The sequence below is a fragment of the Oryctolagus cuniculus genome, chromosome 10 (assembly GCF_051225735.1).
Source record: "Oryctolagus cuniculus isolate XC-2025 breed Fujian yellow rabbit chromosome 10, ASM5122573v1, whole genome shotgun sequence".
NCBI lineage: Eukaryota > Metazoa > Chordata > Mammalia > Lagomorpha > Leporidae > Oryctolagus > Oryctolagus cuniculus.
In genome coordinates this window covers 22,091,696-22,106,173 of record NC_142876.1, presented here as the reverse complement: position 1 = coordinate 22,106,173, position 14,478 = coordinate 22,091,696, and the positions used below count along the sequence as shown (strand labels likewise).

Here is a 14,478-nt window from a genome sequence, read left to right as displayed (position 1 = left end):
AAATGAATAGTCTTTACTGTGTGATCTCTCAAAGTTTCACAGTGGTTCATGTTGAATTATGATGCAATTTATTAACTCATTTTGCCTCTGACATGTGGGTCAACTCCAAGTTTTGACTACACTCAACAATGCTGTAAAATAGCAGTGAATCAAGGTTGTTATATGCATATGTCTCTGTTCTCTTAGGATCTAATGGAGTTAGTAGATAAAAGATTGTTCATACATCTCTTCTAACCACATCTTTCTAAGACTGCAACAAGATCTACTCTGACTGTAGAGCATTGGCTCTAAAGGGTTGTTTTGTGATTTTTCCCCCCAACTCAAGTTTGTTTTTAAGGCTAATTTTAGCATGGTTTTCTTAAATAGAAATATTGCCTAGGGGTAGTATGAGATATTTAGAACACAGTATGAGATGAATTCCACCAAGCCCATAACCCAACTAAGTCCTTCAATGGGGTTTTGGGGGTGGGAGAATGGTGACCCATGCTTTCTTGCCCCTCCCAAGCAAAAGAGCTCCAAGCCCTGAACTTGCCCATGATCCCCTACATTCAAGAAACAACTAAACGCAAATTCATATTTCTGCATATTAAGAACCAAGTCAGATGAATAATCTCTATACATCTAATGAGCTGTTTTTCCCTTCCTAACAAAGAGGAGAATTTTCTTATTTCTCAACCTGTGTAAATGGTTCAAATTTTCTATTTTTCTCAAACTGTCAAGAAATGGATTCATTATTCTTTGCACATATACTTCTACAATTTTCTGTGAAAGTCAATATTTATTGCACTTTTTTCTGCATTTCTTAATGGAACATGTGTGTGATTATTGAATAAACATGAATGTATTGAGTTTTGCAACACTTCTACTCCCGTAATTTGTTAGGATTTTTTTCGCTCTTCTAACTCAAAACAGATTTATTTTTCTAATAAGATTTTGCAAGTTCTTCGTCCACAGTATCCTCTAGATTTATTTCATTTTCAAAATATAAACTGCTGCACCTGGGCAGCAATTTTTTTGATCACCTCAAATGGTTTATAATGGTTTCTAGCATAGAGCAATGGCACGCATACTCACCAGATGTACTTCAGTTCATGCATTACATTTTAGTTCAATATTTTTTGGTCTGCTTATTCCATCTCAGTCTCCCTGACCACATTCTTGGGCTTTATTTCATCCTCATTTGCACATCACGCAAGAGAGAATTTCAGCTGAATAAAGAATCCTTTCTTTCACATGGAGATGGAAGATCCAATAAATTTTTGTTGAGAAAGTTTATTATTGTTAATGTAATTATTATTTAGCATGGATGAAGCATTCCTTTGATACTCTCACTTTTAAAGAACCTGTAGGTAGCCCTATCTTCTTTCCTAAAGCATTCTGTCAGTATTCCTCACTAATTCTCTTTACATGAATTCAGTAGCCCAATAATTACGAATTCACAGACCACTAAGAAAAATTTCAATGTTAAATTTTAAAAATGTTATGATGGTGAGCCTAGCATACTTATACTCTATTCTAATAAGCTCAAGATATTTCATAACAAAATTTCCCTCAATACTTGACATAGCATAACTACGTGAATCTGAGTGAATATTTAAAAATACTCAATGTGAATTCTTTTTATTATAATTCAAACCACTGTGACTGTTGTTTTAGTAGTCTCTATTGTGATCCAATCTTGAAATTTACTCAATTTTAATATTTCAAAGACTCATTAAGATGACTACGATATCTGTGGAATATTTGATATCAATAGTAATACCTTCCTCCAATAAAAACAGATTTTTACAAAAAAAGCTTTTATATTCTTTATTCCTCTAAACTAAGCACATGTCTGAATTCATTGTTTCCAACCATAGCCTTTCCCTTGAGACCAGAATAACAATTCACATGATTACGACCCTCTTGACACTAGTACTTGAGTGATCAATAATTCAAAAATAACTATCTAAGAAAGTCTCTGATGTACTTTTCAAATCAATCTCCCATTTTTTCCCATCTCAGCAAATTACATAGCCAGCTGCTCAAAGTCCAACTCAACTGTCCCCCTTTACACTGACTTCTGCAGTTTTCTCCTATGGATCCTTAGCCCCTTTGGCTCTGCATTGGAGGGTCCTTAACACAGCTCTCCCTTCATAATTAAATGTGAAGCTTTTACTTCCCCAGGATACACTATGTTCCTTGAAAGCAGAAACTTAGTCATTCCCACATCCTTCAAATTCCACAGACAAGTCCACAGTAGGAGCTCAATAAATATTTTATGAATTAAACTGACTAGAACTGAACCAGACTCTGAGAAAGATGACTTAGGAACTAAACTCTATGTCTTCAATCAGGGGCTTTTAACTCTCAATTGATTGTGAAACACATAGCTATCTAACTTGATGGTGATGAGGAGTGAAATTCTGTGAGTTGAGAAATTTTCTCTGCTTTTGCTCTATTGCAAAGAGAGATGTGGTCAGGATTCAATGACCTTGTGTTTTCTGTGTTTCTGTCTTAAATCACCAGCTGTTTGTTTAGCCTTTATCCCTATGTTTGGCAGAAGTTAGGTTGCTTCTCTCACACATGTTTTTCCTTCAGAGTGTTGATATTGGGCTCTACCCTATATGCTAACAAAATACCAGATTCCTTGGGTCATCAGTTTAATGCAGCTGTGGTTGGTTGAGGTTCATGAAAGTCACCACTTGTCATCTGTTTATATTCCTGTCCTAGTGAGTTTCAGGCTTTTTTTTTTTTAAGAGAGTCAGAAACTGTATCCCTAGACCCATAATATTTCCCTCCCACACTTACACACATAGTTTTTGACCTTCTTGTAAACTGTCATGAGAATGGAAAATTATGTGGGGCACAGCATACTGTGGGTGTTCAGCCAAGACTCTGTAGCAAGTTAATGGAGAGCTCAGGAGGAAATAGGCTTACATATTTTCTTCCTGAATTAAATCTGCTCTTTTTCCCAATACAGTCAAGGGAAAAACCTCTAATATAGCAGAGTGGGGCATTGTCTTCTTAGACAAGGTTGAATGGAGAGAATATGTATCAAGAGGCCACAGTAGAGCCTTAAGTATACTAGAAGGTAAAGCAGTTATATCTGGGCTTTTCTGGAACGAGAAAAAATAGGGGCAAGCCTAGCTGAATCAAGGTAACAATACAACACAGGTGTACAAAATGCAATGGCTTGGGGCTAGGCTATCTAAGCTAGATTACTGCCTACAGACATCTCAGCTTTGGCCTAAGTCTCCAGCTACCTAACAGACACCTACTTTATGGGGTGAAGGGAGTATATCATGATCACTTTGTACCTGCTGTGGAATAAGAAATGTCTAAAGCTGGTCAGAAAAAGGTCTTCATCTCTATTTCCTCCTTCTCCTTTCCAACTTCCCTACTCCTTGGGTATTGGCTTTTTGCAGAGAAGAGCACAAATTAGCACAAAGGAAATCTGAGATGCATGCAATGGGCTAATAAACCAAATAAAGTTTTAGATCCACATGGTCACTAAGCTTGCAGCAGGAGAAGGAAAAGGAAAGAAATTGGCTCAAGACTACCTGACAGCAACTACTAATCAGTTTGACTTGGTTCAGTTTAATTCAATTGTCCCAGTGAGAGGAGATGGGAAGGGTAAGAGCAGTCAGGGCTGAATGGGTAGCTCATTACACTTTAGAGTATGATATGGCTATTAAAGCCTTCATGAGATGCTGGTAAGAAATAGACAGAAACCATATGCAGATTTGTATTAACTGTGCTACGAAGCAAAAGCACAATGTGACAGGAAAAGGCAGTACCACCAGAGTCCACGTGTTGCCTCCACTAATGGAGTATCCCCTAGGGGACTCTGACTTGGGGGTCAGTAAGGGTATACCCCCGAATCCTTGTTATATCCCAACAGGCCAGGACGTGGGATCGTGCTTGTTGGTTTTAAACGCTGTGTGTAAATTAAGCGTTAGAAGGGACTGCACAGCTTACTGCCCGTGATCACACCGCCAGTCAGCTACTCTGGCTTCCCTGCAGTGGATGCTGAAATGTGTTTCCAGGACTTCATGTCAACAAAGATCTGTCTGATGTTTGGGAATTTGCCTCACTTCAAACAAAACAATGAAACCCCATTGAGAAGGTTTCACCCCAAAGCCTCCCTCCCCGGGTCTGCTAGAGGGGACAGGAGGGAACTTCCTCTCTTAAGACACATCAGCCTACATTGTGGGTAGAGGGGACCTTCTCAGTGTGTGTGTACTGTGTATGTGTGCACATGTGTGCTTGAATGTGTGAGAAAGTGTTTGTGTTTATTTAAAGAACTATCTGCTGGGTTGCAAGATTCCCTGAAAAATAAGTCAACAAGAAATAATGAGTAATAATGAAATGTGTTGATATAGGACCTTGCCATCTACCCTGCTGAGCTCTGAGAATTTAAAAGCTTGTTTTTCTAAGAATAGTTCGTAGGGTGGTTGATCAGTCCTTAAGACACGAAATATCAAGGCAAATTCTAGGTGCTGAAATATTATGATAATTTTATAACCAAAGGATTTAATATCATTCTCCTTTATATAGAATAAAACAGCTATGCTCCACTAAGTTCCTCCAGGTTTCTCCAGGAAGTATTAGAAAGAACAGCAGGATTGTCCCACATGTTCCCCTAGGACTACCTTCTCATTCAAGTGTCTCCTGGAAATCGAAACTGAAGTAAAATGTCTGCTCACCCTGGGGAAGACAAAGGAATGTCTTAGATATGAGCAAAGCAATATAACCTTAGATGCAGGCTACATTGCCTCATACAAGATATTGGAAGACAAGCAAGACTACTCCTGGGGGTTCAAAGTCAGATGCGATGAAAGTGACATAAAGTTTGCTGCCAGGTTTAGTTCCCTTAAAACATCAAAATGTTATTAGGAGGAGACAGGTGTGGCTAAGTGGGTGACATTCATGTGGCTTCCGTAATTACAACGTTCAGACCAAGAGAGCGACATGTGCCCCCACTCTGGCTGGCTACTGCACCTGGAGCTGGATTCGGTTCTGGGGGCTTTAATGGGAGAGAGATGAGCCAATAAGTCTCCAGCATCAGAAACCAGAGTGGGAAGTGATTCAGGAATTATTTCATGGGAAGGACAGTTGAGGGAGCTGTAACTGTAAACCTGGAGAAAAGGCAAATAGGGAAGGGGGAAAGCATGAAAGCCAAACTAAACAATTTTTGAAAGTTTTTTGCATCATATTCCTTACATTTCCCAACTATGCTATGAGTCCTCAGCCTATGAACCTGCTTCTACTTAGCATGCTCTTCCCTCCCTCCTGCCTATTGATCCCCCAATACAACTCAGGGCCACCTTCTCCAGAAAGCCCGCCAAGGGTGCTTGCTCACTTCCTCTCTCCTTGGCAAAAGCACACAATCCTTCCTTTCTGCTCTCTGTCATTATCCCTAAAACCACCTTCACGGCTGGCACCACAGCTCACTAGGCTAATCCTCCGCCTTGCGGTGCTGGCACACCGGGTTCTAGTCCTGGTTGGGGCGCCTAATTCTGTCCCAGTTGCCCCTCTTCCAGGCCAGCTCTGTGCTGTGGCCAGGGAGTGCAGTGGAGGATGGTCCAAGTGCTTGGGCCCTGCACCCCATGGGAGACCAGGATAAGTACCTGGCTCCTGCCATTGGATCAGTGCGGTGTGTCAGCTGCAGTGCGCTGGCCGCGGCGGCCATTGGAGGGTGAACCAACGGCAAAGGAAGACCTTTCTCTCTCTCTCTCTCTCTCTCACTGTCCACTCTGCCTGTCAAAAAATAAAAAAGATAAAAATAAAAATAAAAAACCACCTTCACGTTGTAATGGGACTTTATGTTCTGAAGTCTCTCTTCCCTCTTCCACTGACCTGTGGACCATGGGTTCTACATTTCTTTCATCAATATCTTGACACCTTTTCTTTGCTATCTGCTATATCATAAATGCTGCTAAGGATTAGAAATACAAAGATAAAAGACAGCTTTTGTCCCTGCAGAACATAAATTGCAAAGGCAATTCACTGGGAAAAGGACAGCCTTCTCAACAAATGCTGTGGAATCACTGAATGTCTATATGCAAAAAAGAAAAAAAAACCTTTAGGTAACACATTAAACTACATATACAAATTTTCTCAAAATACGTCCTTGAGCTAGAAGTAAAAGTTAAAACCTTAAAACTTATAGATGAAAAAGTTGGAAAAAACCTTTGTGACTTTTGGGTTGGTAAAGGTTTCTTAGACACAACATTAAAAATCATGATCCATAAAATAAATTAATATATTAGGCTTCATCCAAATTAGAAATGTTTGCTCTTTAAATGATAAGGCTAAGAAAATGAAAAAAAATGAACACCACACCAGGGGAAAATATTTGTGGTACATATATTTGATAAAAAATCTATATCCAGAATATATCAAGAACTCTTAGAATTCAATAGTAAAAAAAACAATTTTTTAAATGGGGAAAATATTTGAACAGATGCCTTATCAAACAAGATATCTAATGGCAAATAAGCACTTGAAAAAAATATTCAACAGGAGTCACTGTGCACTTAACTCCCCATGTAGGATCTCTGTCCTTATTGTGTTATACTATGTGAATTAACGGTATAACTAGTACTCAAACAGTACTTTATACTTCATGTTTCTGTGTGGGTGCAAACTGTTGAAATCTTTACTTAGTATATACTAAATTGATTTTCTGTATATAAAGATAATTGAAAATGAATCTTGATGTGAATGGATGGGAGAGGGAGCAGGAGATAGGATGGTTGCAGGTAGGAGGGAGGTTATAGGGGAAAATGCCGCTATAATCCGAAAGTTGTACTTTGGAAATTTATATTTATTAAATAAAATTTAAAAAAAAAAGAAAAAATGTTCAATGTAACTTGTCTCAGAAAAATGTAAACTCACAATGAGATGCAACTACATACTTATTAGAAACTAAAAAACTAACTCCACCAAATATCAGCAAGAATGGCACACAACCAGAACAATCGTACCCCTCTAGTAAGAATGCAAAATAGTAGCACTGCTTTGGAAAACAAATTGGAATTATCCTGATTGTGGTGATGATTTCACAGATGGACACAAAATTTATCAAAATATATATTTTATATATATATGTGCATATATATTCAGGTTATTATCCATTACCCCTAAAAAAGCAAGCTCTATTATTTATCAGTTATACTTAGAAAGCATAGTGAGTGGTAATAACTTTTTCTAAGTACTTGATTCTCATTGTGGTTGGGTCATGGCAGAAGCCCAAGATGTGCTGATGCAACAAAGCATGTCAGTAGCCTACTAGGTTAATTCTGTTACTTTAAAATGAGTAGGCCAAGAAAGTAGGTATCAGTTTAGTGCATTCATTAGAGCTGTCCAATAACGGAATAAGCTTTTAAATTAAGAAAGTGATTAGCAGTGTGATTAAACTGTGATTATGGGGGCTTCTTGGTATTCATGTGTCCCATACCAGAGAGCCTGGGTTCAAGTCCTGGCCCCACTCTCCATTCCAGCTTCCTGCTAATGTGTACTCTGGGAGGCAGTCAGTGGTAGCTTAAATACTTGGATCCCTATCACCCCTGTGGGAAACCCATATTGAGTTTCTGGCTCCTGGCTTCCTAGCAAGCATTTGAGGAGTGAACCAGTGGACAGATCTCTGACTCTCTGCCTTCCAATTTTTTTAAAAAAAATTTAATAAAAGTGTGATTACAGAGTAAAGAAAGTTTCAAATACTTGTTTTGTTACTGTATGACTTTGAACTTACCACTTAATTTCCCTAATTCTGTTTCCTAATTTCTAAAACAGAGATAAATGTGACATCTATGCTATAGAGATGTTATGAATAACAAAGAGACAAAGCATGCAAAATATATTATTGAACTTGCTCAGGGTGTAAGGCTGTCAGGTACCTGTGTAAATACGGCAATTCTGAACATTTCATTCAAGGTAGACACTTACTGACAAACACTTGCCAGAGTCACCCTGATGGGGAGGTCACGACGCCCAGGGGAGACCCAGGTACACTCAAGGGCAAGCCTTCTCATTACTGTTCAGCCCTCCCTCCATCTCTCTACACACCCTGGTTTGTTTTGTTGCACATTACTAGTATCTGCTCCCTGCCAGTATTCCAACATGAAGGTATCCTATACTCCAAACTCAGATCCTTACAAAGCCTGTAAGCTCCTCCTCATATTCAGAGTGATAAAGTCAAAAAGCTTAATCCCTTTGCCTGTACGGATTTTGAATTGTAGAATGTTCCTAACAGATGAGTACATCCCAGAGTCATTTGTGTAGAAATTCTTTCCCCATAAAACTATTTTATAATATTTCTCATTACAAAGTAAGGGCAGCAAACATACTTAAAGAGGATTTTAAGGAGCCTGTTTGGATGACATCCTTATCTCTATAATGAGTTCTCAGTTATCAATGTTTTCCTAAAGTCTTGATTCATGAGAATCAATTCAGGAACTACAGAACTGCCTCTGTGAAGTCTCTGATTGGCCAGACAAGCTGTGAAAAATGTGTAATAGACACGGTTCCCTTGTGTTCCCTCTGTTTCATAGGCCAGGAAAAGGAGCAGTTTCTGTGTTCAAGGCCACACAGGAGGAGAACACAAGATGAGTCAAAGGAACACAGGAGTTCCTGATTGCCAATCCTGTGGACGATGTCCTAGGGCCCAGCAGTTCTAACATCTTGGCCAGTTAGCTCTTTGTTCACTTGATCCTGTATAAAATCAAGCACTGCCTTATTCCAGGCCCAGGTCTTTTGTTTCTTTTGACTGAGGATCTTAAAAACACAGACGCACTGTGTTTACTCATTGGGTGGACATGGGTTTATTTTTCTATTTTTGAATCAGCAGGTCCCCTCTCTAATGATGTGCAATCACAAATCTGGCCGACTGTTTCATTCCACATGCTAAAGAAGACTACAGGAAGTATTTCCATTCTCAACAGCATAGAATTCATGATTTGCATGCACCTTTTGAGTCAAAAATCAAACATGTGCCCTGGATTGGCCCGAGTTTAATTAAAATGATGAGAATGTGTGATAGGCATTTGGTCTAAGGCAAAAAGGATGCACAGTATTGAAATTTGGAACAAACATTTTTTAAAAAAAAATGAGAAATGCATGGTTAGCAGTGATAAGAAATGCCAAGACTATGTATTACATGGGATCACGGGTTGAAAATAGAAAATATTCTAAAAATTCTGGCTCTATGTGAAACTGTTGTAGGAACGTTTGGATAGGATTACATGCTTTATGGATAATGTCCCTGTAACTAACACTGTAGATGTTTATAATCTTTTCTATAGTCTTTTTGTGACTCACCATGTATAGCTGATAGACTGCTCATCAGTGCTGGCAGATTTTCTCATTTAATCATGCAGGGAAGAAGGAAGAGGGTTTTTTTATTTCTGAAGGTTAAGCTCTGAAAAATTGGTGATCACCCAAGAACACCAATGAAACAAAGTCAAAATGCCCAAGCACAGAAAGTGGGTAACTAATCATCTGAATTGAGGAATATTAAAATTGACTATTTTTACCTCCCAAAAGTTTGAATGTGGCTGATATTAAAGAATATTTCCTGTTACATTAAAAGATCAATTTAAATAAATACACATATGCCATTAGCTAAATAGATTTGCAGGTACACATTGCTTGGGGTCTTGAAGACAGTTAAATTAAGTAAAAAAAAAATTAAACTAGGCATATCTCATTTTATAGGATGCTTTAAAACTTCATGCTTTACTAACTAAATATCAAAATTCCTAAGGAATATGGAATTATTTACATGGAGAATTACCAATTATGAAGACATATCATCTTAGTTTTTGAGGTAGATTATACTAATATCATATAACTTAAAACATTGTATAAAATAATGAATAGAGTTGCTCCCATAGATGAGTAGTCTAATAGTTGGCCTAGCTGGGTTAAAATAATTTAAATTTTGCCAATATCCCTGAAGACATTCCCAAATTTCACTTAAAAAGAAGTTGGTGGTTAATTGGTCTCTTTTATCATCCCTTTGGAGCCTGCTGTGGGCTGTCTAGGATTTGTTGTTCCCAAACTCATGCAGTTGTTTAAATTCTGATGTCTTAATGCTAATGGTTGATTGATTAAGGGTGGAGATTTTTGCCTTAATGATGGAATCTGAGAAATGGGACCAATGGTCTTTGAGTTATTTGGGGGCATGCCCATGGAGGGAGGGTCTTGGGAGAGGTTTATTATCTCAGTTCCAGTTTAGCTTAGATGCTCCCTCTTCTTCCTAACTCATGATGTGATCATTGCCACTGTACCTGCCATGACAAGCCACCTTTTCTTTCCCAAGAAACTTCTCTCATGTATGTTAGTTAAAGTAACAAAAGGACACTAAAACAGGACCCAAATTCCCAACTTGAATGTCATTGTGGAAGTCCAAAGTGTAATTTTGAATCTATGTACTTCAACTCAAAGAGGAAGAGTGGAAAATAGATTGGAAAAATGGCAAGTGGGTTGAATCCTCCTTCCTTGGGGAAAAATAGAGAGCTTTTACAGATGGAACTAGTGTGACTTTTCCACGCAGATTGTGAAAGCAATCCGTGTTCTCCCTATATCTTCAATAACGATCTTTGGTTTCCAAAAGAGCTCCTACCTAAGTTTCGATACTTGGTTTTAAACAATGCCAGACATTGTTTCTGCATCCTCAGGGATACAGAAAGACTTTTCAATTAAACTGGATCTTTTCCTTCTATTTACTCTAACTGCTTAAAAAATATAATCTTGAATTACAGAAATTGCAAAGTTTCCAGTTCTACGTTGCTGGCATGGCTCCATCTTTGGTGACAGTACTGAGGAAGAAATAAATCACAATGATCATCAAGCATCCTCAATGTTAATATGAGGTATAATTGGCTCAAAACTCCACCTCAACGCAAAGGTACACAAAGGAGTTCTAGTTCAACAGGGGCATGAACATCTGCTCCAAACATCTCTCTTGGGTAGAGTCAGCCTCATCTAGGCAACTTTCTGTTCATCAGACAAATATGTCTTATGGAAAGAACGTGTGGCCAAAGATCTCACAGAATAAAAACTCACACTTGTCAAGACAGAGTTTTCATAAGAATAAATGTAAGTAGAAAAATGTAAGATAATCTATAAGCCTTGTGACTTAAGGATATCTTTGCTTTGAGATTCTTTTTTTTTTTTTTTTTTTTTTTTTTTTGACAAGCAGAGTGAACAGTGAGAGAGAGAGAGAGAGAGACAGAAAGAAAGGTCTTCCTTTGCCATTGGTTCACCCTCCAATGGCCGCTGAGGCTGGCACACTTAGGCCGGTGCACCACGCTGATCCGATGGTAGGAGACAGGTACTTATCCTGGTGTCCCATGGGGTGCAGGGCCCAAGTACTCGGGCCATCCTCCACTGCACTCCCTGGCCACAGCAGAGAGCTGGCCTGGAAAGGGGGCAACCGGGACAGAAACCGGCGCCCCGACCAGGACTAGAACCCGGTGTGCCGGCGCCGCAAGGCGGAGGATTAGCCTAGTGAGCCGCGGCGCCGGCCTGAGACTCATTTTTAAATGTTTCTCTTCCTCTCTTTCTCTCCCCGCCCCCATATACATACACACTCAAAATAATAGAATAATAACTATGACATCTAATTTCAATACCAATATTATGTATCTTTTGGTACATTTCAAGACTATCACTAATGGGGCTGGTGAGGTGGCATAGTGGGCTGAGCTTCTGCCCGTGGTACCAGCATCCCATATGGGCACTGGTTCTAGTTCCGGCTGCTCCTTTTCTGATCCAGCTCTCTGCTATGGCCTGGGAGAGCAACAGAAAATGATCCAAGTACTTGGGCCCCTGCACCTACATAGGAGACTCAGAAGAGGCTCTTGGCTCCTGGTTTCAGACTGGTACAGTTTCAGCCATTGCAACCATTTGGGGAGTGAACCAACAGATGGAAGACCTTTCTTTCTGTCTCTCCCTCTCTAAGTCTACCTCTCAAATAAATAAAATCTCTTAAAAAATTAAAGACTATCACTGAAATCCCCAATTAATGAATGGTATTATTAGGATAATAATTTTATAGGAAGAAAAAAGTTCAGTTTATTCATTCATTTGTAAGTATTTGTCGAACACCAACTATGAACCAGGCACTGTCCTAGGCAAGATATTTCAAATTACAAAAATGGTGACTGTTAAAGTAACAGCACAGTAGCCATCCAGATCACTCCTGGGGGCTCCCAAGCAGGGTACAGGGTGACAGAGAAGGCTGAAGAGCTCGACAGGCAAGCTCAAGTAGCACTGGCAGGGGGCAATGGCACCACACAGCTTATAATTTACTTGGCTACCCAGTTTTGAAATTAAGAAGTAACTCATTAAAGTTTTTTACTTTTTTGAATTCCCATTTTCATTTTTATATATTAAAATTAATATTTACATGGTACTATTTCAAGTGTTCATGATTAAAATTTGCATACTATGCAATCATGCTGGTTTGTTAGTTGGTTGTCTTCCAAATGTAACTGGATAACCATACAACTTCTTTAATTAGAGAACATACTCTGATACTTGTATGTATGTTTTGATAGAAGAATCAAAGAACTAAGTGCTGGAGCACTCTGCAGCCAAAATTCCTAAAGGTTAGTGACCTATTAGAGTATGGAAACTCACACTACCCTCTTGAATGATGCTTTCTTCTATGAAACAAAAGGTTTAAAAAGTTTCAGTCTTCTGTAAAACCATTCAACAAAAATTACCCTGTTTCCCAGCATTTTATTTATTACGGACCCAGATGACATCGGTAAGAACTTTGATCATGTGGAAAGAACCAGGTTACCACAAAGAATTAGTTTAACTTTAATATAATCTTAATACTGATAAGCACACACTATGCATTAGGCATTTTTGACTTCTTAACAAGAGCTCTCAACCTCCTTCCCTCCTGCTCTCTCTCCATCTGGGGTCTCCCAGTATCCCCCAAACTAGCTCAGGCAGGGGTGTGATTGCTATATCTCTGTTTTTCTTCTTACAGAGAATTCTGCCTTAAAGAAAATTTAGGAGCTTCTAATTCTGGTATTCCATATCAGTGCCAGTTCAAGTCCTCGGATGCTCTCCTTCCAATCCAGGTTCTTGCTAAAGGCAATAAATGATGATTTATGTATCTGGGCCCCTGATATCCAAGTGGGAGACCTGAGTGGAGTTCCAGGCTTCTGCCTTAAGCCTGGCCCAGCGCTGACTGTTGTGGTCATTTGTATCTCTTTGTCATTTTGTCTTTAAAATAAATCTTTTTAAAAAATGAAATTTAAAGACATTTGTACTATCTTCCATTCTAAGAACTGAAACAGGTGATTTCATGCATGATCCTGTTTTATGTCCTCACCTGTTTTTGTGTTACACAGTTGTTGTGGTTTTCCCTCAAGGAATATCACCTTACGGCATGGAAGGGTTTTTTATAATGTAGAGGGGAAGGAGAAAAGGGCATGGGACAGGAAGAAAAAAAATCTCACCATACCAGGTTTAGGGATCCTACTAATTAATAATCTGTAAGAAAACGGAGTTCATCAAGGTGAAATCAAAATGGAAATATTAAGGCTTGTAACTCTCAGCTATAAACTGTCTTACTGTAAAGCAAGACAAGTTTTGGATTTTTTCTTCTTGAAATTCTTAGGAAGGTAAGTTAAAGCTTCACTTGTACTAGGTTAGGGTGAAGAAGCAAGCTCGGAAGTCTTCACCAATGACTGACAAATGCTCCACCTTGTTCCCTGCAATCCCATTCATGAGCCTATACTGTCCCTTTAAGAAAAGCATATTGAAAGAGTAAGGTACAGATAATATAGATCTCTGGAGGTTGAATGCAGATGTCTTAATACAAATTAAATGGAAAGAGATATAAAAGCAAAAATATTTCATTGAAAAGTATGCACTCACAAGTTTTTGGACTAAATATTATTTTTGGAATGGATGTAAATTCTTTCAGAGAAGAATCCTAGAACTTATAAGGACTACCTTTCACCTACAGAACAAGTTTGGTAGAAAATCTGGAGCACTTGTTCACACCTACTCCTTTGATTTCAGAAACTTCCTTTTCTTGGGTAGAACTTGCAGCCAAGAAGCAAACTCCAGCGGGAGGCATAATTCTCTCCCTTGATCTTCCCAACTCCTCCTCCCCTTCCTTCCTTTTCTCCTGAGCATCATTTCTCGTAATTGCTGAAACCATCAGGGTCAGAGAGGGCAGAGGACACTCAGAACCACGCAGTGCTCCCTTCTGCCTTAGGACATTATGAGTCTGGTACTGAAACTCTGAGCCTTTTAGAGGAGACGTTATTTACATCAGGATGCTTATGGACCTCAGTTCCTGTTCCAACTTGCTACCTTCCCCATATAGAACTCTTCTCTCCCTCCCAGTTTTGGAAGCTCAGGAACTGGCCTCCTTTTTGCCCTATCCTCTTCCCTTTTTTAAATTTTTTTTATTTATTCAAAAGACAGAGAGAGGGAGAAACAGAGAGCCAAAGCCAGAAG

The 14,478-nt window shown here is 39.0% G+C and overlaps 1 pseudogene; it reads left to right on the top strand.

Moving 5' to 3' along the window:
- The first annotated feature begins 3,485 nt into the window (after positions 1 to 3,485).
- LOC127492374 (proteasome subunit alpha type-1 pseudogene) overlaps positions 3,486 to 14,478 on the top strand; it is a 32,976-nt pseudogene continuing 21,983 nt past the window's right edge.